The 27,144-nt window shown below is 38.9% G+C and overlaps 1 pseudogene; it reads left to right on the top strand.

Annotated features, from left to right (window-relative positions):
• LOC124982751 (antigen WC1.1-like) overlaps positions 1-27,144 on the top strand; it is a 314,961-nt pseudogene that overhangs the window by 19,166 nt on the left and 268,651 nt on the right.

Raw genomic sequence — 27,144 nt, 5'->3', positions numbered from 1 at the left:
ATGTGCTGCTGAGAAGAAAGTGTATTTAGTCATTGATGGATGAAATACTTTTTATGTGTCTATTAATTCTAAAGTATTGATTGTATTATTTAGTTCTATAGTTTCTTTGCTCAGTTTTTATTTAGAGTATCTATCCTGCATTGAGAGAGGTGTGCTAATATCACCCAGTATTATTGTGTTCTGGTGTACTTAATTCTTGAAATTGAGAACAGTTTGATTTACACAAGACCTCCATTATTTGGTCGGTAAATATTTACAATTGTTATTTCTTTATATAATTGTTTTGTTTATTCTAATTAGTTATACATGACAGTAGAATGCATTTATGCATATAATAAACCACACATAAATGGAGTATAATTTCTCATTTTTCTGATTGTGAATATTGTAGGATCACATTGATCATGTAGTCAAATGTGTACATGCAGTATTAATGTCTGTTTTACTCTACTATCCTTCCTACCCCCATATCCCTTTCCCTCCCTTACTCCCCTCTACTAATCTAAAGTAACAATTCTTCCCAGTACATTCCCTCCTTACTGTGAATTAACATCTGCATAACAGATAAAACATGTGACCTTTGGTATTTTGGGTTTGGCTTATTTCACTTAGCATATTCCTTATTGATGTATAATTCCTTTAAGCAGTATGAAGTGTTTTCCTTTGTCCCTTCTGATTAATTTTGGCTTGAAGTCCACTTTATCTTATATGAGGATAGAAACCCCTGCTTGTTTATGCAATCCATATGAGTGATTTGTTTTTTCCCATCCTTTCACCTTCAGTCTGTGGGTGTCTTTGCTTATGTGGTGAGTTTCTTGGAGACAGCATATTGTTGGGTCTTGTTTTTTAATCCAACCTGCCAGTATGTCCCATTTGATTGATGAATTTAATACATTGACATTCAAAGTTATTATTGAGATATGATTTGTATACCTAGTCATTTAGGTTATTTATGATTTTCTATTTGAATGAGTTTGGACTGTGATTGACTGTTCCTTTAGTGTGGTTCCTCCCTTTGGTAGTTTTTCACTTTTATTTTTCTTTTCTTCTTCATGGAATATTTTGCTCAGAATATTTGGTAGTTAAGGCTTTTGTAGTTGTGGAAGTCTTTTGACTTGTTTTATCATGGGAGTTTTTTTTTTTTTTATTGTATACAAATGGGATACATGTTGTTTCTCAATTTGTACATGGAGTCAAGGCATACTATTTGTGCAATCATACGTTTACATAGGGCAATGATGTTTGATTCATTATTTTTTCCCTTCCCCCCCACCCCCCCACCCCTCTTTTCCCTCTATACAGTCCTTCATTCCTTCATTCTTACCACACTCCTTATCCCTAACCCTAAACTTAACCCTAACCCTAATGCTAACCCCTCCCACCCCCCATTATATGTCCTCATCCACTTACCAGTAAGATCATTCGTCCTTTAGTTTTTTTGAGATTGGCTTATCTCACTTAGCATGATATTCTCCAATTTCATCCATTTGCCTGTAAATGCCATAATTTTATCATTCTTCATTGCGGAGTAATATTCCATTGTATATATACGCCACAGTTTCTTTATCCATTCATCAACTGAAGGGCATCTAGGTTGGTTCCACAATCTGGCTATGGTGAATTGAGCAGCAATGAACATTGATGTGGCTGTATCTCTGTAGTATGCTGATTTTAAGTCCTTTGGGTATAGGCCAAGGAGTGGGATAGCTGGGTCAAATGGGGTTTCCATTCCAAGCTTTCTGAGGAATCTCCATACTGCTTTCCAGAGTGGCTGCACTAAATTGCAACCCCACCAGCAATGTATGAGTATTCCTTTTTCACCACATCCTCGCCAACACCTATCGTTGCTTGTGTTCTTGATAATCACCATTCTAATTGGGGTGAGATGAAATCTTAGGGTAGTTTTGATTTGCATTTCCCTTATTATTAGAGATGTTGAACATTTTTTCATATATCTGTTGATTGCTTGTACATCTTCTGTGAAGTGTCTGTTCATTTCCTTACCCATTTTGTTGATTAGAATATTTGTATTCTTGGTGTAGAGTTTTTTGAGTTCTTTATAGATTCTGGAAATTAGCGCTCTATCTGAAGTATGGTTGGCAAAGATATTCTCCCACTCTGTAGGCTCTCTCTTCACATTGCTGATAGTTTCCTTTGCTGAGAGAAAGCTTTTTAGTTTGAATCTATCCCAGTTGTTGATTCTTGCTTTTATTTCTTGAGCTATGGGAGTCCTGTTGAGGAAGTCTGATCCTAAGCCAACAAGTTGAAGATTTGGACCTACTTTTTCTTCTATAAGATGCAGGGTCTCTGGTCTGATTCCGAGGTCCTTGATCCATTTTGAGTTGAGTTTTGTGTAGGGTGAGAAATAGGGGTTTAATTTCATTCTGTTGCATATGGTTTTCCAGTTTTCCCAGCACCATTTGTTGAAGAAGCTATCTTTTCTCCATTGCATATTTTTGGACCCTTTGTCTAGTATGAGAAAATTGTATTTATTTGGGTTTGTGTCCATGTCCTCTATTCTGTACCATTGATCTACCTGTGCATTTTGGTACCAATACCATGCCGTTTTTGTTACTATTGCTTTGTAGTAGGGTTGAAGATCTGGTATTGTGATAATCCCTGCTTCGTTCTTACTACTGAGGATTGCTTTAGCTATTCTAGGTTTTTTATTCTTCCAGATGAATTTCATAATTGCTTGCTCTATTTCTGCAAGGTACATCATTGGGATTTTAATTGGAATTGCATTGAATCTGTATAGCACTTTAGGTAGTATGGCCATTTTGACAATATTAATTCTGCCTATCCAGGAACATGGGAGATCTTTCCATCTTCTAAGGTTTTCTTTAATTTCTTTCTTTAGTGTTCTGTAGTTCTCATTGTAGAGGTCTTTCACCTCTTTTGTGAGATTGATTCCCAAGTATTTTATTTTTTTCGATGCTATTGTGAATGGGGTAGTTTTCCTAATTTCTCTTTCTGAAGATTCATCACTTATGTATAAAAATGCATTGGATTTATGAGCATTGATCTTGTAACCTGCTACTTTACTGAATTCACTTATGAGTTCTAAAAGTTTTCTGGTGGAATTTCCAGGTTCCTCTAAATATATAATCATGTCATCAGCGAACAGGGATAGTTTGAGTTCTTCTTTTCCTATTCGTATCCCTTTTATTTCTTTGGTTTGTCTAATTGCTCTGGCTAGAGTCTCAAGGACGATGTTGAATGGAACTGGTGAAAGAGGACATCGCTGCCTTGTTCCAGTTTTTAGGGGGAACGCTTTCAGTTTTTCACCATTTAGAATGATATTAGCCATGGGCTTAGCATAGATGGCCTTTACAATGTTAAGGAATGTTCCCACTACCCCAATTTTTTCTAGTGTTTTGAGCATGAAGGGGTGCTGTATTTTATCGAATGCTTTTTCTGCATCTATTGAAATAATCATGTGATTCTTAACTTTAAGTCTGTTGATATGGTGAATGACATTTATTGATTTCCGGATGTTGAACCAACCTTGCATCCCTGGGATGAAACCCACTTCATCGTGGGGCACTATCTTTTTAACACATATTTGTATGCGATTTGCTAAAATTTTGTTGAGAATTTTTGCATCGATGTTCATTAAGGATATTGGTCTGAAATTTTCTTTCCTCGATGTGTCTCTGTCTGGTTTAGGTATCAGGGTGATATTGGCTTCATAGAACGAGTTTGGGAGGGTTCCCTCCTCTTCTATTTCATGGAATACTTTGAGAAGTATTGGAATGAGCTCTTCTTTAAAGGTTTTGTACAACTAGGCTGAGAACCCATCTGGTCCTGGACTTTTCTTTGTTGGTCGGCTTTTGATGACCTCTTCTATTTCATTGCTAGAAATTGGTTTATTTAAGTTGTGTATGTCCTCCTCGTTCAGTTTAGGTAATTCATATATCTCTAGAAATTTGTTGATGTCTTCGAGGTTTTCTGTTTTGTTGGAGCATAGATTTTCGAAATAGCTTCTAGTTATGTTTTGTATTTCACTCGTGTCTGTTGTGATATTTCCTTTTCATTCCGAATTTTAGTAATTTGAGTTTTCTCCCTCTTTCTCTTTGTTAGTGTGGCTAAGGGTTTATCAATTTTGTTTATTTTTTCAAAGAACAAAGCATATTGTTGGATTTTTCTTTTTAATCCAATCTGCCAGTCTATGTCTTTTGATTAATGAGTTCAGGCCATTAACATTCAGGGTTATTATTGTGATATGATTTGTATTCCCAGTCATTTGACTCATATTTGTTTTTTGACATGATTTGGTTTCTCCTTTATTTGGCTATTCCTTTAGGCTAGCCCCGCCCGTTGCTGATTTGCATCATTGTTTTTCATCTCTTCCTCATGGAATATTTTGCTGAGAATGTTCTGTAATGCCGACTTTCTTTTTGTAAATTCCTTTAGCTTTTGTTTATTATGGAAGGATCTTATTTCATCATCAAATTTGAAGGTATGTTTTGCTTGGTATAAGATTCTTGGTTGGCATCCATTTTCTTTCAGGGCTTGGTAAATGTTGTTCCAGGCCTTTCTAACTTTTAGGGTCTGGATTGAAAAATCTGCTGATATTGTTATTGGTTTCCCTCTGAATGTAATTTGATTCTTTTCTCTCACGGCCTTTAAAATTCTGTCTTTATTTTGTATGTTAGGTATTTTCATAATAATGTGCCTTGGTGTGGGTCTGTTGTAATTTTGTATATTTGGAGTTCTATAAACCTCTTGTACTTGGTTTTCCATTTCATTCTTCAGATTTGGGAAATTTTCTGATATTATTTCATTGAATAGATTGTTCATTTCTTTGGTTTGTTTCTCTAAGCCTTCCTCAATCCCAATAATTCTTAAATTTGGCCTTTTCATGATATCCCATAATTCTTGTAGATTCTGTTCATGATTTCTGACCATCTTCCCTGTTTGGCCAACTTTGTTTTCAAGATTAAACATTTTTTCTTCAATGTCTGAGGTTCTGTCTTCCAGGTGTTCTATCCTATTGGTTATGCTTTCTATGGAGTTTTTAACTTGGTTTATTGTTTCCTTCATTTCAAGTATTTCAGTTTTTTTTTTTTTTTCAGTATCTCTAACTCTTTATTGAAATGATCTCTTGCTTCCTGTATTTGGTCTTTTAACTCTTGATTGGTGCGATCATTTAATGCCTGCATTTGCTCTTTCATCTCCTCATTTGCTTCCCTGATCGTTTTAATTATGTACATTCTGAACTCCCTTTCTGACATTTCTTCTGCTGTGCTGTCATTGGGTTTTATTGATGTAGTATCTAGGTTTGTTTGGGACATTTTCTTCCCTTGTTTTCTCATATTGGTCAGCTGTCAGTGGGACCCTGAGATATTGCAGATTTCCTCTATTGGCTTATAGTGTCCCGGTAGATTACCAGTGTATCACCTCCCAGCCTTCAGTAGCCTGAAGTCTTGGAGGAACTTGATAATGCAGTGCTTCCGAGGAAAGCTGCCCCTAGCCCCATACTGGTTCCAGGGCTTGGAGCTGGCTCTGTGTGGAAAGGCTCTCACTGGGGGCCTGCACCGTGCAGCTGGCCATGTGGGAGGAGTCCACCACCGGAGTGTGGAAGGCTACCTGGGGAAGACTCTAGCTGCCCTGCCCTGCTCTGATAAGCCACCCCTATCTGTGCCTGCCGCCCATGCCAAGTTTCGCCCAGTGGGGGAGATTCACCCCATGACTCTATTTTTGTCCAAGTCTCTCAATGCCTCCCCTTCTTGAGTCCTGGGTTCTGGAGCGGCTGGAGATGCAGTCACCCTCTAGGCCGCCATCTTGGATCACCCCATGGAAAGAGCCTGCGGCCGGAGTGGGCAGAGCCACCTGGAGAAGTCTCTGGCTGCCCTGCCCCGATCCCAGAGGCTGCTTGCGGATCAAAGTTCTCCGTTGGCTCGGGGACTTGTGGTTGGCTCTATGTAGAAAGGCTCTCACTGGGTGGTCTGCTCCGAGAAGCTAGCCTTGAACGGCGCTTCCCACTGCAGGGTGCCGGGTTCCTTGGGGAAGTCTCTGGCTTCCCTGTCCTGGTCCCTGAAGCTGCTTGTGGGCCGGAGTATGCCGCGCTGGCTCCAGGACTTGGAGCTTGTTCTGGTCAGAAAGGCTCTCACTAGGGGGGCCTGCTCTGAGAACCTGGAGAAGCTGTCTGTGTGGGAGGGGCCCACTGCCAGAGTGCACAGTGCTGCCTGTGGAAGACTCTAGCTGCCCTGCCCTGCTCCGATAAGCCACCTCTATCTGGGCCTGCCACCGGGCCAAGCTTTACCCTGTGGGCAGACTCACCCATGGCTCTATTTTAGTCCGAGTCTCTCAATGTCTCCCCTTCTTAACTCCTGGGTTCTGGAGCAACTGGGGATGCAGTCACCCTCTAGTCCGCCATCTTGGATCACCCCATGGAAAGAGCCTGCGGCCGGAGTGAACAGAGCCGCCTGGAGAAGTCTCTGGCCGCCCTGCCCTGATCCCAGAGGCTGCTTGCGGATCGAAGCTCTCCGTTTGCTCGGGGACTTGTGGCTGGCTCTATGTAGAAAGGCTCTCACTCCATGGGAGATTTTTATATCATCTTCAAATCTAAAGCTTAATTTCTCTGGGTATAGTATTCTTGGCTGTCATTCATTTTCTTTCACATCTTGGTTAAATTTTTCCAGGTCCTCCCAGATTTGAGAGTCTGGGTTGGGAAATCCACTGATATCTGAATTGGTTTCCCTCAAAATAAAATCTGACATTTTTCTCTGCCTCCCTTTAAAATTCTATCCTTATTCTGTATGTTAGGTATCTTCATTATAATATGCCTTAGTGTCAGTATATTGTAGTTTTGTACCTTTGGGGTCCTGAAAGTCTTCCTAATTTGGTTTTACATTTCATTGTTAAGTTTTTGGAAGCATTCTGATATTATTTCATGAAAATATTGTGGGTTCCCTTTGTTTGTATCTCTGTGCCTTTATCTATCCCAATAAATCTTAAATTTAGTCTTTTCATATTATTCCCATATTTCTTGTAAGTTCTTTTTATGGTCTCTTAACATCTTTTCTCCATGGTCAACTTTAGTCTCCATGGTCAAGATTTTATATTTTGTCTTCATTGCCTGAAACTCTGTATTCCAAATGGTTTAGTCTGTCAGTGATGCTTTTAATTGAATTTTATTGTTGTTTATTGATTTCTTCAAGGATTTCTGTTTGATTTCTTTTCAGAATCTCCATCTCTATCAAAATGATCTTTCACCTCTTGAATTTTCTCTCTGATTTCAAACCTTACATTATCCTTTACCTCACATATCAGTTTATGTACATTCTAAACTCCTTCTCTAACTTTTCTTACACTGTGCTGTCAATGGATTCTATTACTGTAGCATCTTGGCCTGTTTGGGGCAATTTGTTCCCTTGTTTTTTCATGTGTGTTTGCCCATCTAGCAATGTGGATCTGTGTCATAGAGTTTCTACCCTGTTGACTTAGAGTGTCCCTGAATGTTTTCATCACCTTGCTATTAAAGAGGAGGCAAATAATAACAACAATGGAAACAACATACAGCCTTAAATCAAATAGCTTCTACTAAGACATTTAAAATTTTGTTACAATAAACAGAAATTACTTGTTCAGTTATTACCTATGATAAAAACAGTAAGTTTGAAAAAGGGTTTAAAATTTCAAAGTGTGAACAAAGGGAGAATAGAAGTGGTATAGGATGTTAAGATTATGAGGATGGAGGAGAGAAGATACAAGAAAAAAATTAAAGAGTGAAAGGGAGAGTAATACAGGTTGACTGTTAGCAGGAGAAAAGAGAGAAAGAGAATCAAGGAAACACATAAGTGGTTATAAGAGATAATATGCATATATATATATGCACACATATATATAGTAAAAAAATTTTTAAATTAAAAATACAAAACAAAAAGTAAAAATAAAAGGATACAAAACAAAACTGAAAAATACTAATCAGTTATACTCAGTTATACTAGTCCTCAATAAACTGATGTATGTAAAATAAGTGGTTTCAAAAATGTTGAAATGTGAGAGAAAAAAGAAAAACAAAGAAAAAAATACTTGATGAAAAGTTGAACAGTTGTTTCCACTGGAGTTCAAAAGATTCTAACCTTCCCTTCTCAGCAGTTAGGTGAGGTTGTCTGGAGTATGAGGCTTGCTCCACCCTCAGGATGGGGTTGCTAGGGTGAGATGGTTAATCCTGTGAGTGGAACTCCTGGAGGTTATGTTTTAGGCTTTGGTATACTCCAGTCTCTTCACTGAATGTCAGTTGGTCTGGATATTTTTAAATCAGTGCCCCTCCAGGGCCCAGCAATTGCTGGTCCATGCTGGAAGACTGCACCCCCAGAATCTTCTTTGGGTTCCACTTTTCGATGTAGGAGCCAGTTCTTAGCCCAGTAATTTACTTTTGTACTCCACAATTCCTGGCCTCTGATTCAGTTTCCAAACAATCTCTCCCATCCGGACCCTTTCAGATTCCTGGTTAGGTGCATCTCTCCTCGCCAGTCCTGCAAGCAGCTGGATTGGAAGGAGGACGGGTAAGTCTGGTGGCTTTCCACAACCAGTATTCCCCTGTGTAAAACTCTGTCCATGTTTTATTTTCTCCTGGTCACTTAGGCACACTCTCTGCCACACAGTGTGGGTTTGCTTGTCTTCTTTTCCAAGTCAGACCTGGGTCTGCCAGAAATTGGCTCCCCCAGCTGCCGGCCCCTGCACCACAGCTGCAAAATGGTTCCTTCTGCTGTCCTCCACATGCTGCCACCAGGAGAGATGCAGTTTCTTTCCCATATAAGGATATTGTTCCAAGTCCCTGACTGTTTAGTTGGGCAGTGACTTTGATCTCTTTGCTCTCTGTACCCTGACATGCCTCAGTACTCCTGAGAATGGGGGTTCCTTTAATTCCCTTATTGCTTACTGCATTTGTGGAGGGACATTTCTGGTTTGTGCCTCCAACCATTACCAGAGCTGTGGAGCTGGGAATTTCTTCCTTGTTTTATTTTATTTGATATCCTGAGTCCCCAATCTGTTTTGAGTGTCCATTATTAAATTCCAGTAAGTCCCCCCTAATTTTTGTTTATTCACCCACCTTGCTGAAATGCTTCCTGTCTGCTTTTATTGCTTTCATACACAGGGAGTCCAGGAAGGGACCTCTCTATTCTGCCATCATCCTAGGATCTTCTCACAGGAATATTTTAAAATAAGCATTATTATTTATTGCAATTCATAGATATTCAATGTATAGCAATAGATGATAGCTCTGTCAAGTACCTCAACCTGGGCCATCAAAGAGCATCAACAGCTCCCAGAAGTGGTGTGCACATCCCTCCAGTCACTGTGCTCTCCTCCTCTCTAAGAAGTTAGAAGACCACTCCAACTTCTGCTGCCAAAGAAAATTTTTGTCAGGTTTTGACCTTTATGTAAAATCAAGCATTTCATTCTCTTTTTGTGTCTATTTGGACACAACATAATGCTTAAAATTAAGCCATGTTGTTATTTGTAGCTGAGTTTCACATAATTTTACTACTATAGAATTTTCTGCTGAGTGACCACATGACAATGTATTGATTCTTTCAACTCATGTGGTGATTTGACACTTCCTGACTTCCCAAATAATGATCCTACAAATTATCATGACAATAGCTTTTGGTGCACATATGTATATATTTGTATTAGGTTTTTAACCATTGTCCTTTTACTTTCACTTTCTTAATATATTATTCTCTCAGGGGTAAAATAATCTTTCTTAATGAAGCACAGTTTATGAACCATTTCTGTAGACTTAGTATCCTTATGTCATTTTAAATAGAACTTTTCTACCATATAATCATAAAAATATTCTTCAAGGGCACTCTTATACATGTTTAATTACTTTTATTCTACATATAACCACAATCTTTTTGTGATTAGTATTGTATATGCTGAGTAAGGTGTGCAAAATAGTTTCACATTATTATTTTGGACATCAGGTCGATACAGAATCATTACTGAAAAGCTTTTTCCCTACTGCTAGGTCACCTTTGAAATAAACAGGGTTGAGATATTTCTTACTCTACTCTATTTTTTTCCTTTCTGTCATTTTCTAACCTTGCAACAGTGCTTACCTACTTAATTATTATTAGTTTACAGTGTGTATAAGTAACTTTTCTTGAAGATTATTTTAAAGTAACTCCTCTAATAGTGTTGAGTTTCTTGCCTAATGTGTTGGTCATACTTGGTCTTATGCACTTCACATAAATCTTAGTAACAACTTGATATATTTAACAAAAAAAAATGCATGATGGCATTTAGATTGAAATTGGATTTGGCCTACACATGAATATGGAGATAATTGACTTAGAGGATGTATCTCTAATTTCTCTTAGAGATTAAACCTAACTTTTACTAGGTGTATTCCTAGGTCTTTTATGTTTTTAATGCTATTAGTGTTTTTCTTTGCAAAATGTTCTAAGAATGAATTCAACTTGTTTTCTATGTTTTTTTTTTTAAATTTGTTCTTTTTAGCTATACATGACAGTAAAGTATATTTGGACATATTTATAAAAACACAGGGTATATCTTATTCTAATTAGGATCCCAATGTTGTGGTTGCACATGATGTGGAGACTCATTGTGATGTATTCATATATGTACATAGGAGAGTTGTGTCAGATTCATTCCACTGTCTTTCCTATTCCTAGTATGTTGGGGTTCTTTTTATGGGTTGGTTTTTCTTTTTTATTTCATTCATTCTTTTTTCTCTTCTTTTTTTTTTTTTTGTTTGAAAATTCTGAAAAAGCTTCAAGGATAGTATAAAATTTCCAGGTAACCCTAACTCAGATTCCACAGTGCTACTATTTTTCTATATTCTTCCCTCCTCTGCCACATTTATCCCTGAAGATATATAATATTTCTGAATGACTAGTTAAGAGTAGATGGATAATGCGATGTGTCCCTTTACTCCTAAAATACTTTCAAGAATTTCTTATATGGCCACAGTAAGTAACCAAATACCATAAGTCATTCTTATTATAATACTATTGTACAGTATATTAGCCTTGATCAGATTTTCAACAATTTTTCTAAGTATGATACAGTAAAAAAATTACAATAATGCACTGCATTCACGTACTAGTATTTATATAATCTTCTTTACTATGAAACTTTTGGAATTTTTCTTTATATCTATGAGGATTGATATTTTTTAATAATATGAGTGAATAATTTTCTAGAAAGTCCCCATTTTGAGCTGTGGCAATAAGCAAAATAATTAAGTACTATGAGAACATGTAAATTCTTACCTGAGTTTACTATAAATAAATGAAAATTGCCTTTGACTTTTTTCCAAAGTAGAAATTTAAACTATCTGTGTGGTGCTATGAGTACAGCTTATAGCAATCACCACTCTCCATTCAGGTAGACTCACTTGGCTTCTGCATATGATAGAGAACTGAAGCACTTGTTTTTCTGTGTCTTAACAGAACAAAATTTCCTCTAGTTCTATCCATTTTGCTGCAAATGGCAGGATTCCATTCTTCTTTATAGCTATATATATACCACATTGTCTTAATGAATTTGTCTTTCATTGACACCTTGTTTGACTCTAGCTATGGTGAATAATGCCACAATGAACATGGGAATGTAGAATTGCCATTTCACACTAAGCGTAATGGTCCTGGCTGCTATTGCTGCATGAAACATCCGAAAGAAAGAAAGAGAGAACGAAAGAAGGAAGGAAGGCAGGAAGGAAGGAAGGAAGGAAGGAAGGAAGGAAGGAAGGAAGGAAGGAAGGAAGGAAGGAAGGAAGGAAGAAAAGAGAAGAGAAGAGAAGAGCAACACAAAATATATTCCATTTTTCTCATGATTTCCTGACTCATAAATTTGGGAAAGACTCTTTACAATTGCCTCTTGGGATCTGTCATAAGGTTGTACTTGAATGTGATCCAGAGCTGAGGTCACTTGAAGTCTTGACCAAGCTTGGAATATAGGATAGTTCATTCACATGGCTGGTACCTTGAAGTTCATCTGGGGCTGTTGAAAGAACTACCTGCAAATGCACTCTTCACATGGTAGCCTCCATATAGTAGAATTCCCATAAACAAACATCCAAAAGAGGAGGAGGCATGACTTTCTAAGCTAGGTTCCTAAGTCATGTGGTGTTGATTTTACCACATTCTATTGCTTAGAGGGAAGTCAACATTGTCAGCTCAGATTCGAGGGAAGGAGTAATGGACCCCACAGGTCAATGGACAGAGCATTGCAGATTTTTTGGATATTTTTAAAAACTGTATGTGTATTGAATATCTTATATTTTCTAAGTTCTACTTTTAGCACTATCAATAGAGGCCTTAAATACCTAAAACTTATAGAGAAAGTAGGAATCTTAGATTCTCTCACCATGCCTCTCATGTCCCTATTTATATTCTCTATCCTTGTCTTTCTGTGCTCTTCCCTGTGTACTTTCCTATGTTTTTGTACTCTCCTATATCTATTCTGTGATAATCTACTGTTTTTAGACTTATCATCTAGATTATTATTTTTAACTGTTGACTTTTTAATTCTCAAAATTTTATTAGATTCTTGTGATCTTTTCTCAGCCAAGATGTACATCATGCAATTTAATAGACATTTAATGACAATTATTTAAATTACCTATATGGAAACACCAATACTAATTACGTAAAAATCTTTCCCTTTTTCTCCTTTTTCCTCTTCATTCTCTATCTAAACTCTATTTCATGTAGTATTTTTAGATCAACATTGTATTCAAAAAACTATACAAAACCTTCAGGAAGGATTTCATTTTGTGTCTTCTATGTACTTTATTTAAGGTAGATCACCTTAACAAAAACAATTGAAGTTTTGAGAAACTAGGCACCATCCTTATGACAAAACTTCTTTTAGTTCACAAAATATGATAGTTTTCCTGACTGTTTAACACAATTCCTGCTCTCTGATTCAACCTAAATTATATTCACATGCTCCCAAGGCAATGTAGCAAACATGTTGAGATTTTTCAGTTTCACCTTCTACCTTTGAATGGAAAAAATAGCTGATAACAGTTTTAACTTTTCTCTGAACTTTACTCCAAAAGTCTTGCTGCCATGGGAGCTGCACAGTGCTCTCAAGCCCCACAGATATATTCCCACGTTCCTAAAGTCACTCCTAGTGATTGACATAAAGCACAAGAGTCTGAAAGATAGGAAATTACTGCTCATGTCCTACAGCTTTCAGATGCCTTCACTAGATTAGTATATATTTTAACTGAGTTTCCTGCTCTCTAATCCCTTCTGTAGGAAACCAGACCCAGCTGCTGCCCCAGTGCAACAACTCCTGGTCTGACCCAGCAGGATCTGCAGCCTCAGAGGGACACACTACCAACTGCTCAGGTGAGCAAGGCCCCAGCACAACACCCTTCTCCTTCCCTGTGTAAACGCCCAGTGACATGACCCTGTCTCTCCCCAGAGAGCAGAGAGCTCCGCCTGGTGGATGGTGGTGGTCGCTGTGCAGGGAGAGTGGAGATTCTGCAGCAGGGTTCCTGGGGCTCCATCTGTGATGACAGCTGGGACCTGAGTGACGCCCATGTGGTGTGCAGACAGCTGGGCTGTGGAGTGGCCCTGGAGGCCACCTTCTCTGCTCACTTTGGAGAGGGGTCAGGGCCCATCTGGCTGGATGAGCTGAACTGCACAGGAGAGGAGGCCCACGTGTGGCAGTGCCCTTCCCAGGGCTGGGGGCAGCACAACTGCAGGCACAAGGAGGACGCTGGGGTCATCTGCTCAGGTCTGTTGTGCACACTGTGCACAGGCTGGGAGGGCATGGCAAGTTCTGCAGGATGGTGTCTGAATCTTATGGCAGGGTCAGGGGTTACAGACAGGAGAGAGGGGGTGGAAGCTCCTCCCACAGTACCTGTCCTTCCAGCAGAGACAATGAGGTACAACAATGTTCTGCTGCAGCAACTGAACCACTACTCTTTCCTTCACAGCACTGTCCCCTGACACAGTCATTCTCTGCAGGGTTCATTTGACTGCAGACTTCATGCTTCAGTTACTACTGGTACAACATCCTGAGACCCACTGCATTTTTTCCTATCAATTATATAATAAATTAGCAAAGACTAAGTAGCTTAAAACAACATGAATTTTATTATCTTATGTTTTTGTAAGTTAAGAGTCTTACCTGCATCTGGCTGGGCTGAAAACAAGGTTTCAGTAGGCTGTTCTTTTGAGACTCTGGGATTACTCATTTCCTTGCCATTGCAGCTTCTAGCTGCCTCCATTCCTTGGCTCATGGTCCTTTCTTTCTTTTTCAAACCACCTTGGGTACCTCTGACCACTTTTTCATGTTCACATCTCCCTCTGACCACAGCTAGAAACAGTTACCTGCTTCTGAGAATACAGGTCTCAGAATGTGATCAGACTGGGCTCACCTACTTACTCCAGGATTATTCAAAATCTCTCATCATGAAAACAATCCTCATCTTGATCCGTCTGCAAAGCCCCTTCCCTCTTGAGATAACCTATTCACAGGCTCCCAGGATCAGGAACTGGTTATCTGGGACTTACTATTCTGTCACTCCACTGTCCACACCCCCTTTCCAGTGTCTGTCAGATATTTATTCAGGTAGCTTTTCCCCTCTCCCTGCAGAGCCCCAGGTCAGTGATCCTGCCTGTTTATTTTCCACTACACTTTTTTCATAGAAATAGAAAGTGACATACAATTAAGCAAAAAAGGTAAAAAGGGGTAAAAGTTTTGTCTTTCCACACAGTGGGCATTTCTTCAGCAAAGCTAGCAATGAGCACTCACTACCTAGCGATAAAGAAAAAACAGCACTCATTGTGTTGTGATGTTCTCCTCTTGATTTCAGAGTTCCTGGCCCTCAGGATGGTGAGCAAAGACCAGGAGTGTGCTGGGTGGCTGGAAGTTTTCTACAACAACACCTGGGGCAGTGTCTGCCACAGCCCCATGGAAGCTGTGACCTTGTCTGTGATCTGCAGACAGCTTGGCTGTGGGGACAGTGGGACTCTCAACTCTTCTGTTCCTCACAGAGAAGGTTCTAGACCCCGTTGGGTGGATAATATCCGGTGCAGGAAAACGGATACCTCTCTCTGGCAGTGTCCTTCTGACCCTTGGAAACAGAGATCTTGCTCTCCAAAGGAGGAAGCTTACATCATGTGTTCAGGTGACCTACTGCCTATTCCTGTGTCCTCACTCTGTAGATTGTTTTTAGAGAAATTTCATACTTTCACACCAAAGGAATGAGTTCAAATAAGTCTAACAAGGTGAAAGTTTGAACATAGATTATTTAAGTCTCAATTGTCAATCTTGTTTCAATGACAGAAACAAGTAAACCTGTTCTGACAGCCATTTTTGTGAAAAATGTCATGGATTTAAATTGAATATGTGGAAGCATGAATTCATCCTCTGAAAAACCAACTACGCAAATGGCTAAAGCAGTCTTAGACTATAGTAACTAACCTGTATTTCCTTAGTAAAGTGAGGAATTTGACCTCTATGATGTAAATCACTTGCTATTTTCTATCATTGTGTTAGGTTTTTTTCATATATAATGAAGGGTAAACCTCTCTGCAAACTGTTCATAGGTATTATGGTGATCATGTAATCCAGATGTGGAAACTAAGATTAGGAGTAAGCACTTCATCCACCCCATACCCTCAAGAAAGTGAGGGGCAACGTGGAGTGCTAATGGGGTATCTTCAAGTACATGGTCTTTTACTGTGAAATCCATCTACATCTGTCAGACAAACTATCAGGTCAGATTGTTGATGGTAAGTGATTGAGTGACTTGTAACTAGAAACTTGATTCTAGGCAGGAGGAGAGACAAGAGGAAAATACTGTTCCTGTCCTCATGGAGTTTACCCTCCAGCATGATGACACACACTAGCCATAAATTTGGGTGTCATAAAGGTATGAAAAGTGCTGTGGAAATGTGCAATTTGAGAAAAGAGAAATCATATTTAGGTTGAGACCTAAAGGAACAGTAAAGGTCCAATGAAGGAAGTAATTACAACATTCATTTGATCAGTGTAAGTTCGGAGGTGGGAGGAGAGTGGTGACCTTGAAGTACTGATAAAATCCCATCCTGAGCAGAGCAGGAGGGTGGGAGAGAGATGCACGATTACCTGGATGAACTCAAGGCCTCCCCAATAACCATGGCCGCAATAACAATCCTGCTGAAAAGCTGTGTGTTCATCTTCTCCTCTGCACACATGGGGAATTGCTGAGATGAGGGGCCTGGACTCCCATTATTTTCTTCTTGAATTCATCTCCTCACAGTCCCAGTCATCTTGGTTGATCCTACCTCCTCTGAGCCTTTATCCATGTCCTACTGCAAAGTAATATGCCCACTTCATCCTTCTCCCAGGAAACATTCCATGGGGCCTGTTGGAAACTGGAGCCTATCATCTTCTTCTTAAGACCTGTAATGTCCCCTTCAGTTTCATGTTCTAACAAAAAAGTAAAGTGGCTGTCCTCTGAAAACAATGATTTCCTTATCATTTGGAGGCTCTGTGTTTCCCTTTCAAGATGTTTTTTTTAGGCCAATTATTACAATAAGCTTATGATTATCCATCTTACTGTAGAATATAAATATTCCTTCTTTCCCTTGTCATTTTCAAAACTTTATTTTTTTTTTCCATATCCAGCTATTTGAAGTTTTCCCCATAAGGTGGCACCAGCCAACACTTCTGTTGGTGTCACTCTTCAGCCTAGTCACTCCCCCTCATCCAGGAAGGCTGCAGGACCAGGCTCACCAGGCTCCTCTGTCTCCTGTTCCTGGTGCTACTGGCATCCTGGAACACAACTGAGACAACATCCTGGCCTCTCCAGTCCTGACGTTCTCCCTTTGAAGCATTCCCTTCACACCCCACCTCTGTGTGTGGCCACACTGTTGACCATCACTGTCAAACTTGAGATCTTGATTGCATTGTTCTCTTCTCTATCTGTCGCCTGTTCTTCTACTTATGGCACATATTCTTTTGTTTTGTTTTTTGTTTGTTCATTTGTTTGTTTGTTTTAAGTACTGGCGATTGAACTCAGGGGCACTTGAACACTGAGCCACATCCCCAGTCCTATTTTATATTTTATTTAGAGTCAGGGTCTCATTGAGTTGCTTAGCTCTCACGTTTGCTGAGGCTGGCATTGAACTGGTGCTCCTCCTGCCTCAGCCTCCCAGCCACCAAGCCCAGCTATAGTGCATAGTCTTTATGCTCCTTTTCCAGATACTTCATCCTTATGCACATTCCAAATGTTTTACCTTATCAGTTTTTCAGTTTTCCACTCTCCTCATGATTGCACATGTTCTTCGTACCCTGATTAGACAACATGATTCCTCATTATAATCCTCCCCCCTCAACTACACTCAACTCCCTGGTCTCATCTTCATCTGTCAAAGACAAGAATGGTTGAGTCAACTATGCAACTCTTCTAAACTACCCAAATCTTCCCTGACTCTGCCAGACTAGGCAAGGACTGCTGAATATTGGACAGGTACCAAATCCTGTTATAGTGTAAAGTTATCCTGCTTGTGTCTTTGAATTTGTGATCCATTCTCTGATGGACACTTCGCACTGGCCCCACATTCTAGTGTCCTTCTCTCATATGTGCTCTTGCCATCTCCGTAACATGTCACTTAAAAAATTCCCTGATCTCCCCACACTGATATTTTAACCCCACCATACACTTACATCATGATCTTGCCTCAAATATCCCTAGAAAATAGAACCCTTCAACTGTCTACTTTATTTTTTCATTATGTAGTCACTGTACCTTATTGGTTATTCTTATTCTATCTTACAGATTTGCAGTTTCTCTGTCCAACTTATAAATTTTAGACACTTTCTTGGTTGAACCTCAGATTCTCCACTTTTCCTTACCAATCCTCCTTCCCCATATGTGCATTCTAAAGTTGTTGCATGGAATATTCTGTAGAAATCTTTTAAGTTCACTTGATTTATTATGTTAATGTAACTATGATATTTTCTTGTTGATTGATATTTTCTCTGAATGTCAAATCTCTTAGTGAGATGGGATATTAAGATATCACTAGTGTTGTATTGAAGTTTGTTTTCTCAATATATCCTATAAGTGTTTTTTAAATAAAATTTTGTGTCCTTTTCTTTGGTGCATGTTTATAATTATTATACCTTCTTTAAGTTTTATTTCATTTAATCATATGTAGTGACCCTCTTTTTCTCTTCTCACTGATTCTAAAATATTTTTCATATATAAATACAGCTACATCTGTTTGCTGTCAAGTTCCATTTGCATGAAATATCATATTCAATCATTTTACTCTCAGTCTATGTATGTCTTTGCCTATGTGGTGAGTTTCTTGCAGGCAAAAGTTGTTGGCACTTGATTTTTAATGCAGTTAGTCAGTCTGCATCTTTTCATTGGAGAATCATACCACGTACACTCAGAGTTATTATTGAAAGATTTGTAATAGTTTCGGTTTTATTGTTGTTTTTCTTCTGGACAGTTTGAATGATCTATGATCTTGGGGTTTTGTGTTGATAATGATTGATTTTTTCCTCTTTCTCACTTGTTTTTCTGCCCTTCTAGTGAGATTTATTCTTTCCTATGCTCTCATTGCCAGGTTGTCTTGCCTTACTTTGTGTGTGGGATTATCTTCTACAATGCAGGTTCAGTGGTACAAAATTCTTTTAACTGATGCTTATCTTCAAAGGACCTATTTTCCTTTGATTCTGAAGGACAACTTCTCTGAACATCGTCATGTAGGTGGCAGCTGTTTTCTTTCAAGATTGTATGTACATCACTCCTGCCCTCCTGGCCTTTGGTGATTCTGCTTAGAAATCTGTAATGTGAGGGTCTTCTTAGCAAGCAGCCTTCTCTTGATGATGTGCCTTGGGACGTAGGTGTCCTGTAGTGTTGAGATTAATTCCAAGTGGACATTGTAGGCTGTTTCTCTGTGGCTTCTTTGACTGGTGATAATGGGTTTTCAAACTCCAGGTGTTGTGTCAGAATACATGACATCGTTCTCTGCAGTTCTCATTCAAATGGAATCCTTCTGGTATTTCAGGCATGTTGTCACAGGCAGCACTGTATGTAGGGCATTCTCTCTGTGGTTATTTTCCCATTATTGTTTTAGTGTTTGGTCTGAAGGGATATGGTGGCAACCTATGCTGAGGTCCTTTGGGGCACTTTTTCCACATTTTAATTATTTCTCTCTGGTGTTCTTAAGCTGGAGATTGTCCAGGAGCAGGAGTTATGTCTACTTGTAGCTGGCTTGTCAGCTGTGAATTTCTTCCTTCCCTATTTATTAAGTTGAAATATCCACAAATACTTCAGCAGGAATGGGTGATGGCTTCAGTAAGGTGCAATGTCTGTAGATTGACTGGAGTTATAGCTTAGTGGCAAAGCACCATCCAACATGTTCAAGGTTCTTCGTTTGACCACCAGCGTAACTCAGAAAGAAGAAAACAATAGCAGTAACTACAATATAAAAATAAACCAGCCAGTCACACCTGTAATTCCAGAAGCTTGGGAGACTAAGGTAGGACCATTGTGAGTTCACAGCCAGCCTCAGTAACTTAGTAAGGCCCTGTCTCTCAATAAAATACAAACAAACGTCTTGGGGATGTGGTTCAGTGTTTAAGTTCCCCTGGGTTCAATTCCAAGCACCAAATAAATAATTAAATAAACAAACCAGCTATAGAAATACAGGAATAACCACTTGTACTCAACAACAACTAAAACAGCAGTGACAGTAGATAAAGGGAAGAACAAATATAGGATGAACAAGAAAGTCAAAATTTAGTAAAAGGAAAATTAATTCCATAAGAATATTGATGATGGAAAATAAAAGGGAAGGAAGAAGGGAATAAATAAAAGAGGAAGGAAATTTAAAAAACAAAAAAAAAAGGGAAAAATCCTAGGGTCTCAGGATGCTGAGGCAGGAGGATTACAAATTCAATACCAGCCTCAGCAACATAGTGAGGCCCTGTGCAACTAACGTAAACCCTGTCTCAAAAAAATAAATACATAAAATAAAAATCCAGTAGAACATGGCTCAGAGGTAAATTGTTTCTGGGTTCAATCACCAGTACAACAGAGAGATAGAGTTAGAGATAGAGATAGAGAGAAGAAAGAAGAGAAAAAAAATCCATTTTAAGACTTAAAAAACAAATTAATTAAATAATAGTAAGAAAAATGTAATAAAGGAAAAAGGAAAATCTGTGTCAAACATTCCTCCAGCCAAAGTATTTGCATTGGAGAACCATTTCCAGGTCATCTAACATTTGAATCCACCAGATATATGGGGATCAGTAGGTTGCAAAAAAACCAGTTGCAGTTCCTCTCTCTTCCCACCAAACATGCTAGGATTAGGGGCAATATGTTGGCTATACTGTGCTCCTCATTTCCTGTCAAGGAGGTTAAGGGAATGTTGAGAAAACAGGCCATAATATCCCTGCAGGGGTTTTGTCTAGAAACCTGGAGGCATGTCAAAATCAAGCAACCCTTCCTTCAGTGGTTTGCAGACCCAACAGTGGGCACACACTTGCTCTAGAGGCCTCTAGGAGGTGCCCATAGGGGTGTGCCAAATGTCCTAGCCATGGTGAATCCCTGAAAAGCCTGTGGAAAGTGATGTAAGCCATCAAATCTCCGAGTTCCAACCTGGAGAGGCGACATGGAATGCCATGGATTGTCAGACGTTGTCTGAGCTCTCAGACATTGTCCCTACGTGCAACCATTTGCAACTAGAATTGCTCTCCTTCACAGAGGGTGTAACCACTTACCAATGAGACCTCCATCACTCCCTTTCAATTCAATGCACTCAGAATGTTCGTGTCAGGCACTCTTCCTATCTGAGACTGTAGAACACTAATTTCCACCCAATCACTGTGGCAGGGTGGCCCAGGGAGCTAAGTTGTGATTACTCCATATTGTCTAAACCCAAGAGCAGGTTAGTCCCTAACAATGGCCACCTTTTAAGACAGTTCTGGGTTACAGTACCCTGAGAGCTTGCCCAGTAATGTAAATAGTATGGTACTCTAAAGCTTGCTTGTGTACAAGACTACCCCTCTCAGAACAGTTTCCCAGATTTAATCTACAGCTTGTAGCTTGTTTCTCCCACAGGTAAGATTTCTGGTCTACTGACACCATTCATGCAGTCTGCACTCTCCAGCTTACCTTATGCTTGCAACTGGAGTTGAAGTTTTAAATTACCTTATGCTTGCAGCAGGAGTTGAAGTTTTAAATTTCTTTGTACTTTTCACTGGGCTACCTTTCTGCTTCTCCATGTTGTTTGGATTTCTCACAACCTCTTTATAAGTTCCTCTCTTTCCCTCCTCAAAATACAATTGTCCCTTTGTTCCCTAACCTTTTTCACTCACAGAGTCACAGCCAAGTTACTTCTTTTCTGCTATTTACCTCTTTACCAAAATTTCCGATTTTTGAATAATAATAACTCCTGAAAAGAAGCCCAAGTGTAGATTTAAATCGGTTGGAAGACGAAAGGTATTGTGATCATTTAATGCTGATGTGGAAACTAAGATCAGGAGTAAGCACTTCATCCACCCCATACCCTCAAGAAAGTGAGGGGCAACGTGGAGTGCTAATGGGGTATCTTCAAGTACATGGTCTTTTACTGTGAAATCCATCTACATCTGTCAGACAAACTATCAGGTCAGATTGTTGATGGTAAGTGATTGAGTGACTTGTAACTAGAAACTTGATTCTAGGCAGGAGGAGAGACAAGAGGAAAATACTGTTCCTGTCCTCATGGAGTTTACCCTCCAGCATGATGACACACACTAGCCATAAATCTGGGTGTCATAAAGGCATGAAAAGTGCTGTGGAAATGTGCAATTTGAGAAAAGAGAAATCATATTTAGGTTGAGACCTAAAGGAACAGTAAAGGTCCAATGAAGGAAGTAATTACAACATTTATTTGATCAGTGTAAGTTCGGAGGTGGGAGGAGAGTGGTGACCTTGAAGTACTGATAAAATCCCATCCTGAGCTGAGCAGGAGGGTGGGAGAGAGATGCACGATTACCTGGATGGATAAGAAGAGCATGAGGCCTCTCCAAGGCATGGCCGCAATAACAATCCTGCTGAAAAGCTGTGTGTTCATCTTCTCCTCTGCACACATGGGGAATTGCTGAGATGAGGGGCCTGGACTCCCCCTATTTTCTTCTTGAATTCATCTTCTCACAGTCCCAGTCATCTTGGTTGATCCTACCTCCTCTGAGCCTTTATCCATGTCCTACTGCAAAGTAATATTCCCACTCCACCCTCTCCCAGGAAACATTCCATGGGGCCTGTTGGGAACTGGAGCCTAACACCTTTCAATTTCTTAAGACCTGTAATGTCCCCTTCAGTTTCATGTTCTAACAAAAGCCTGGCTGTCCTCTGAAAGCAATGATGCCCTTAGCATTTGGAGGTTCTAGGCTTCCCTTTCAACATACTGTTTCTGGGCCAAGTCTTAGAATAGAAATATTCCTGTTTCCAGTGTTCCTTTGTCATTTTCAACAATTTATTTTTTTCCCCATGTCCAGCTACTTGAGTTGAGGTAGCATCAGCCACCACTTCTGTTGGTGTCACTCTCCAGTCTGGTCATTCCCCTTCATCTTTTTGGCTGCAGTACCAGGCTCACCAGGTTTCTCTGTCTCCTGTTCCTGATGCTGCCAGCATTCGTGTACACAACTAAGATAATATTCTGACCTCTCTGTTCCTGACTCTCTCCCTTTGAAGCACTCCCTTCTTACCCCTTCTCTGTGCATGGACACACTGTTGAATATCACTAACAGTCCAACTTGAGCTCTTGATTCCTTCTCTGACTTTTGCCTCTTCTACTTATGGAACATATTCTTGATGCTCCTTTTCCAGATATTTCATCCCCATGCAGATTCCAAATGTTTTTCCTTATCAGTTTCTCAGTGTTCCACTCTCCTCATGATTACACAACTTTCTCTTACCCTGATTAGACAACATGATGCCCCATTATAATCCTCCTCCTTTAAGTACACTCAACTCTCTGGTCTTTTCTGTCAGTCAAGTACAAGAATGTTTGAGTCAACTGCCTAACTCTTCCCTGCCTGCACAAGACTAGGCAAGGACTGCTGAATCGTGGACAAGTACTGTATCCTGTTATAATGTGAAACTATCCTGCTAGTCTCTTTGATTTTGTGATCCAGTCTCTGATGGACCCTCCACACTGGCCCCATATTCTAGTGTGCTTCTCTCACATGTGTTCCTACCCTCTCTAACATGACCTTCTCCCAATTCCCTGATCTCCTTCTCACGCTGTTTAAACCACATGATACACATAAATGATGGTCTTGCCTCAAACTTCACTGGAAAATAGAAAGTCTCAGCTGTCAATCTTCTTTTATGTTTCCTTCTGATGGTCACTCTAACTTACTGATTATTCTTATTCTATCTTACAGAGTTTCAACTTCTCTGTTTAGAATCTAAATTTTAGACTCTGTACTCTTCCTTAGCTCTCTTTCTTCCCTTATCTCACTGGGGTTTATGGCCTTAGATGATATCATTCCACTGACGGCCCCCAATAAGAAACCTCCATAGCTGATTTCTGCCCTTAAATCCAAACTCATATATTCCATTACTAGCAGATACCCTCACTTGAATATATATTGGACAGCCCAAATATAGTTTTCCAAGTAGTGTTTTATTCCTCCCCTTCAATTCCTGCCTCTAACTTTTTCTCCCTGTTCTGTTCCCCATCCCAGTTAATGCCACCATTGTTGCCCAGTTACTTATTCTCAGTTCACCTTCACCTCTCCATTTCACTCTCCCTCTAATTTCAATGTAGTAGTAGCAAGTCATGTGCCTCTACTAGAAAATACATCCTAAATCCTTAAAACCCTTCCTTCCCACTCTCATCTCAGTTCAGGAAAGATCACACGTTGCTTGGACTCTTCTAACAGTCTTCTGTGGTCTTTGTTTTCTGTAACATATTGTCTATATAACACTGGAAATATTTGATTCCCAAGTTGATTAATGTGTTGCTGAGTGGCAGGTGAGCTGTCTTTAGAAATATCACTGGCATATTTTTCTGTAGCTCCTAGATATACAAACAACTGGAAATCATGTCCTACAAGTGTGTAATTAGCCTAATTAGTATAAATGCCAGGGAAGTTATAGTCAGCTTGCCATTCTCAGACTTTGAAGGACTTCCCTGTGGAAGGTGAAGGAGACTGTGAACCACCACGGGTCAGGGCTGTGATTCATGGGTGCAGAATACTAGTGGTGGGTTTGGGTTCACTCTAAATTTAACACAAAAGAACCTCTCCATGTGAGGCCCCCAGGGAATGAGTAATACTGTCTGTCTGTCTGTCTGTCTGGGCAAAGAGCAGTAGAGGCCTGAAGGGTTGGCCACCCTACCTTCTCTTATACTGTGCTTTGTTTTTTTGCTCTCTTCCCTGAATCAGTCACACTTGATTTTGCTGGATTTGCACATTTTTGACCCTAGGGGATTTACATTCTTCCCTCTAGTTTGTTTTTGGTATAGCATGAAAAAATATCTCTTCGATGCAGTGGAATTACCAAACCCTGAAGTATTCATTGAAATCAAGGTAGACATTAAAATGTAAAAGGAACGTTAGTCACATTGCATAATCCCTTATACATTCATATTTCCCCAATGTAAATAGAAAAATAGAATTAATAGTTACTCTTTTCCCAATCCTCCATTTTCATAGAATCCTATCTAAACTCATACAGTGATAAAAGCATTTCTCTTATGGAGTCTTTTTATTTGATTTTACAATATTGGGATTATATCATACACACTATTGTTACATTGGTTTTTCTTTTTTAAATTTTTAATTTGTTCCAATTAGTTGTACATGACAGTATAATGCATTTATACATTTTGATAGACCAAACATAAATGGAGTGTAATCTCTCATTTTTCTGATTATTCATATCGTGGGATCACATTATTCATATTGTGGGATCATGCAATGTACTTGAGGTAATATAACAATATTTTATGGATATTCCTTAAGTAGAACTCACTCTTGTAAAACAACTCCATAATTTTATATTCTTAAAAGAGTAGTATTTCAGCTTGCATAACCATTTTTTAAAATTTTTCTTCATTCTAATTAGTTGTACATGACAGTAAAATGCATTTATACATTTGATAGATCATACATAAATGGAGTATAATTTCTTATTTTTCTGATTATACATATTGTAGGATCACACAGGTCAAGCAGTCATATGAGCTAACAATGTCTGTTTCATTCTATTATCCTTCCTACCACAAAACCCTTCCCCTCCCTTCATTTCCCTCTACCTAATCTAAAGTATATCTATTCTTCCCTATATCCCCTTATTCTGAATTAGCAACCACATATCAGAGAAAACATTCAGCTTTTGGTATTTTGGGTTTAGCTTATTTCTCTTAGCATGATATTGTCCTACTCCATCATTTACCAGCAAATGCCATGATTTCATTCTTCTTTAAAGCTGAGTAATATTTCATTACACACACACACACACACACACACACACACACACACAACTTAAGTTGGTTCTATAGGATGGTTCATTTCGAAGTTTTCTGAGGAAACTCCATACTGCTTTTCATAATGATTGTACCATTTTGCATTCCCACCAGCAATGTATGAGTGGACTTTCTCCCCAAATCCTGGTCAACATTTACAGTTGCTTATGTTCTTGATGATTGCCATTCTTATTTGGAGTGAGATCAAATCTTAGTTTTGATTTGCATTTCTCAAATTGCTAGAGAATGTTGACCATTTTTTCATACATGTGTTGATCAACTGTATATCTTCTTCTGTGAAGTGTCTGTTCAGTTCCTTAGCCCATTTATTAATTGGTTATTTGTTTTTTGGTGTTAAGTTTTCTGAGTTCTTTATATATCCTAGAGATAAATGCTCTATCTGAGGTACATGTGGTACAGATTTTTTCTCACTCTGTAGGCTCTCTTCACATCATTGATTGCTTCCCTTGCTGAGAAGAAGCTGTTTAGTTTGAATCCATCCCACTGATTGATCCTTGATTTAACTTCTTTCACCTTGGGGGTCTTGTTAAATCAGATCCTAGGCTGACATGGTGAAGATTTGGGCCTACTTTTTCTTCCAGTAAGCACAGGGTGTCTGTTCTAGTGCCTAAGTTTTTGATCCACTTTGAGTTGAGTTTCATGCAGGGTGACAGATAAAGGTTTAATTTCATTTTGTTACACCTAGCGTTCCATTTTTCCCAGCTCCATTGGTTGAATAGGCTAAGGATTGCTTTTGCTATTCTGGGTCTCTTATTTTTCCAAATGAATTTCATGATTGCTTTTTCTAGCTCTATGAAGAATGTCATTGGGATTTTTATAGGAATTGCATTAAATTTGTGTAATGCTTTTGATAGTATGACCATTTTTACAATATTAATTCTCCCTATCCAGGAGTATGGGAGGACTTTCCATCTTCTAAGGTCTTTCTTCTTCCATTTCTTTCTTTAGTGTTCTGTAGTTTTCATTGTAGAGGTCTTTCACCTCTTTTGTTAGATTGATTTCCAAATATCTTATTTTTTGAATGATTGTGAATGGGGTAGTTTATTTCTCATGCAGTGGATTCATTACTGATGTATAAGAATGCATTTGATTATAGGTATTTACTTTATATCCTACTACTTTGCTGAATTCATTTTTTTAGTTGTAGAAGATTTTGGTGAAATGTTTTGGATCTTCTATATACAGAATCATGTCATCAGCAAATAGTGATAGTCTGAGCTCTTCTTTACCTATTTGTATACCTTTAATTTCTTTCTTCTTTCTAATTGCTCTGGCTAGAATTTCAAGGACAATGTTGAATAATAGTGGTGAAAGATGGCATCCTAATCTTGTTCCAATTTTCAGAGGGAATTCTTTCAATTTTTCTCTATTTAGAATTATGCTGTCTTGGGTTTAGCATATTTGGCTTTTATAATGTTAAGTATGTTCCTACTATCCCTAGTTTTTCTAGTATTTTGAACATAAAGGAGTGCTATATTTTGTCAAATGGTTTTTATGCATCTATTGAGATGATCATATGATTCTTGTTTTCAAGTCTATTGATGTGATGAATTAATTTATTGTTTTCTGTATGTTGAACAAACCCTACTTCCCTGGAATGAACCCCACTTGATGGTGGTGCAGTATCTTTTAAATATGTTTTGGTCTGCAATTT

The sequence above is a fragment of the Sciurus carolinensis genome, chromosome 4 (assembly GCF_902686445.1).
Source record: "Sciurus carolinensis chromosome 4, mSciCar1.2, whole genome shotgun sequence".
In the NCBI taxonomy this organism is placed as follows: domain Eukaryota; kingdom Metazoa; phylum Chordata; class Mammalia; order Rodentia; family Sciuridae; genus Sciurus; species Sciurus carolinensis.
The sequence above is the reverse complement of the archived record's forward strand: the minus strand, read 5'-3'. Positions and strand labels throughout refer to the sequence as shown.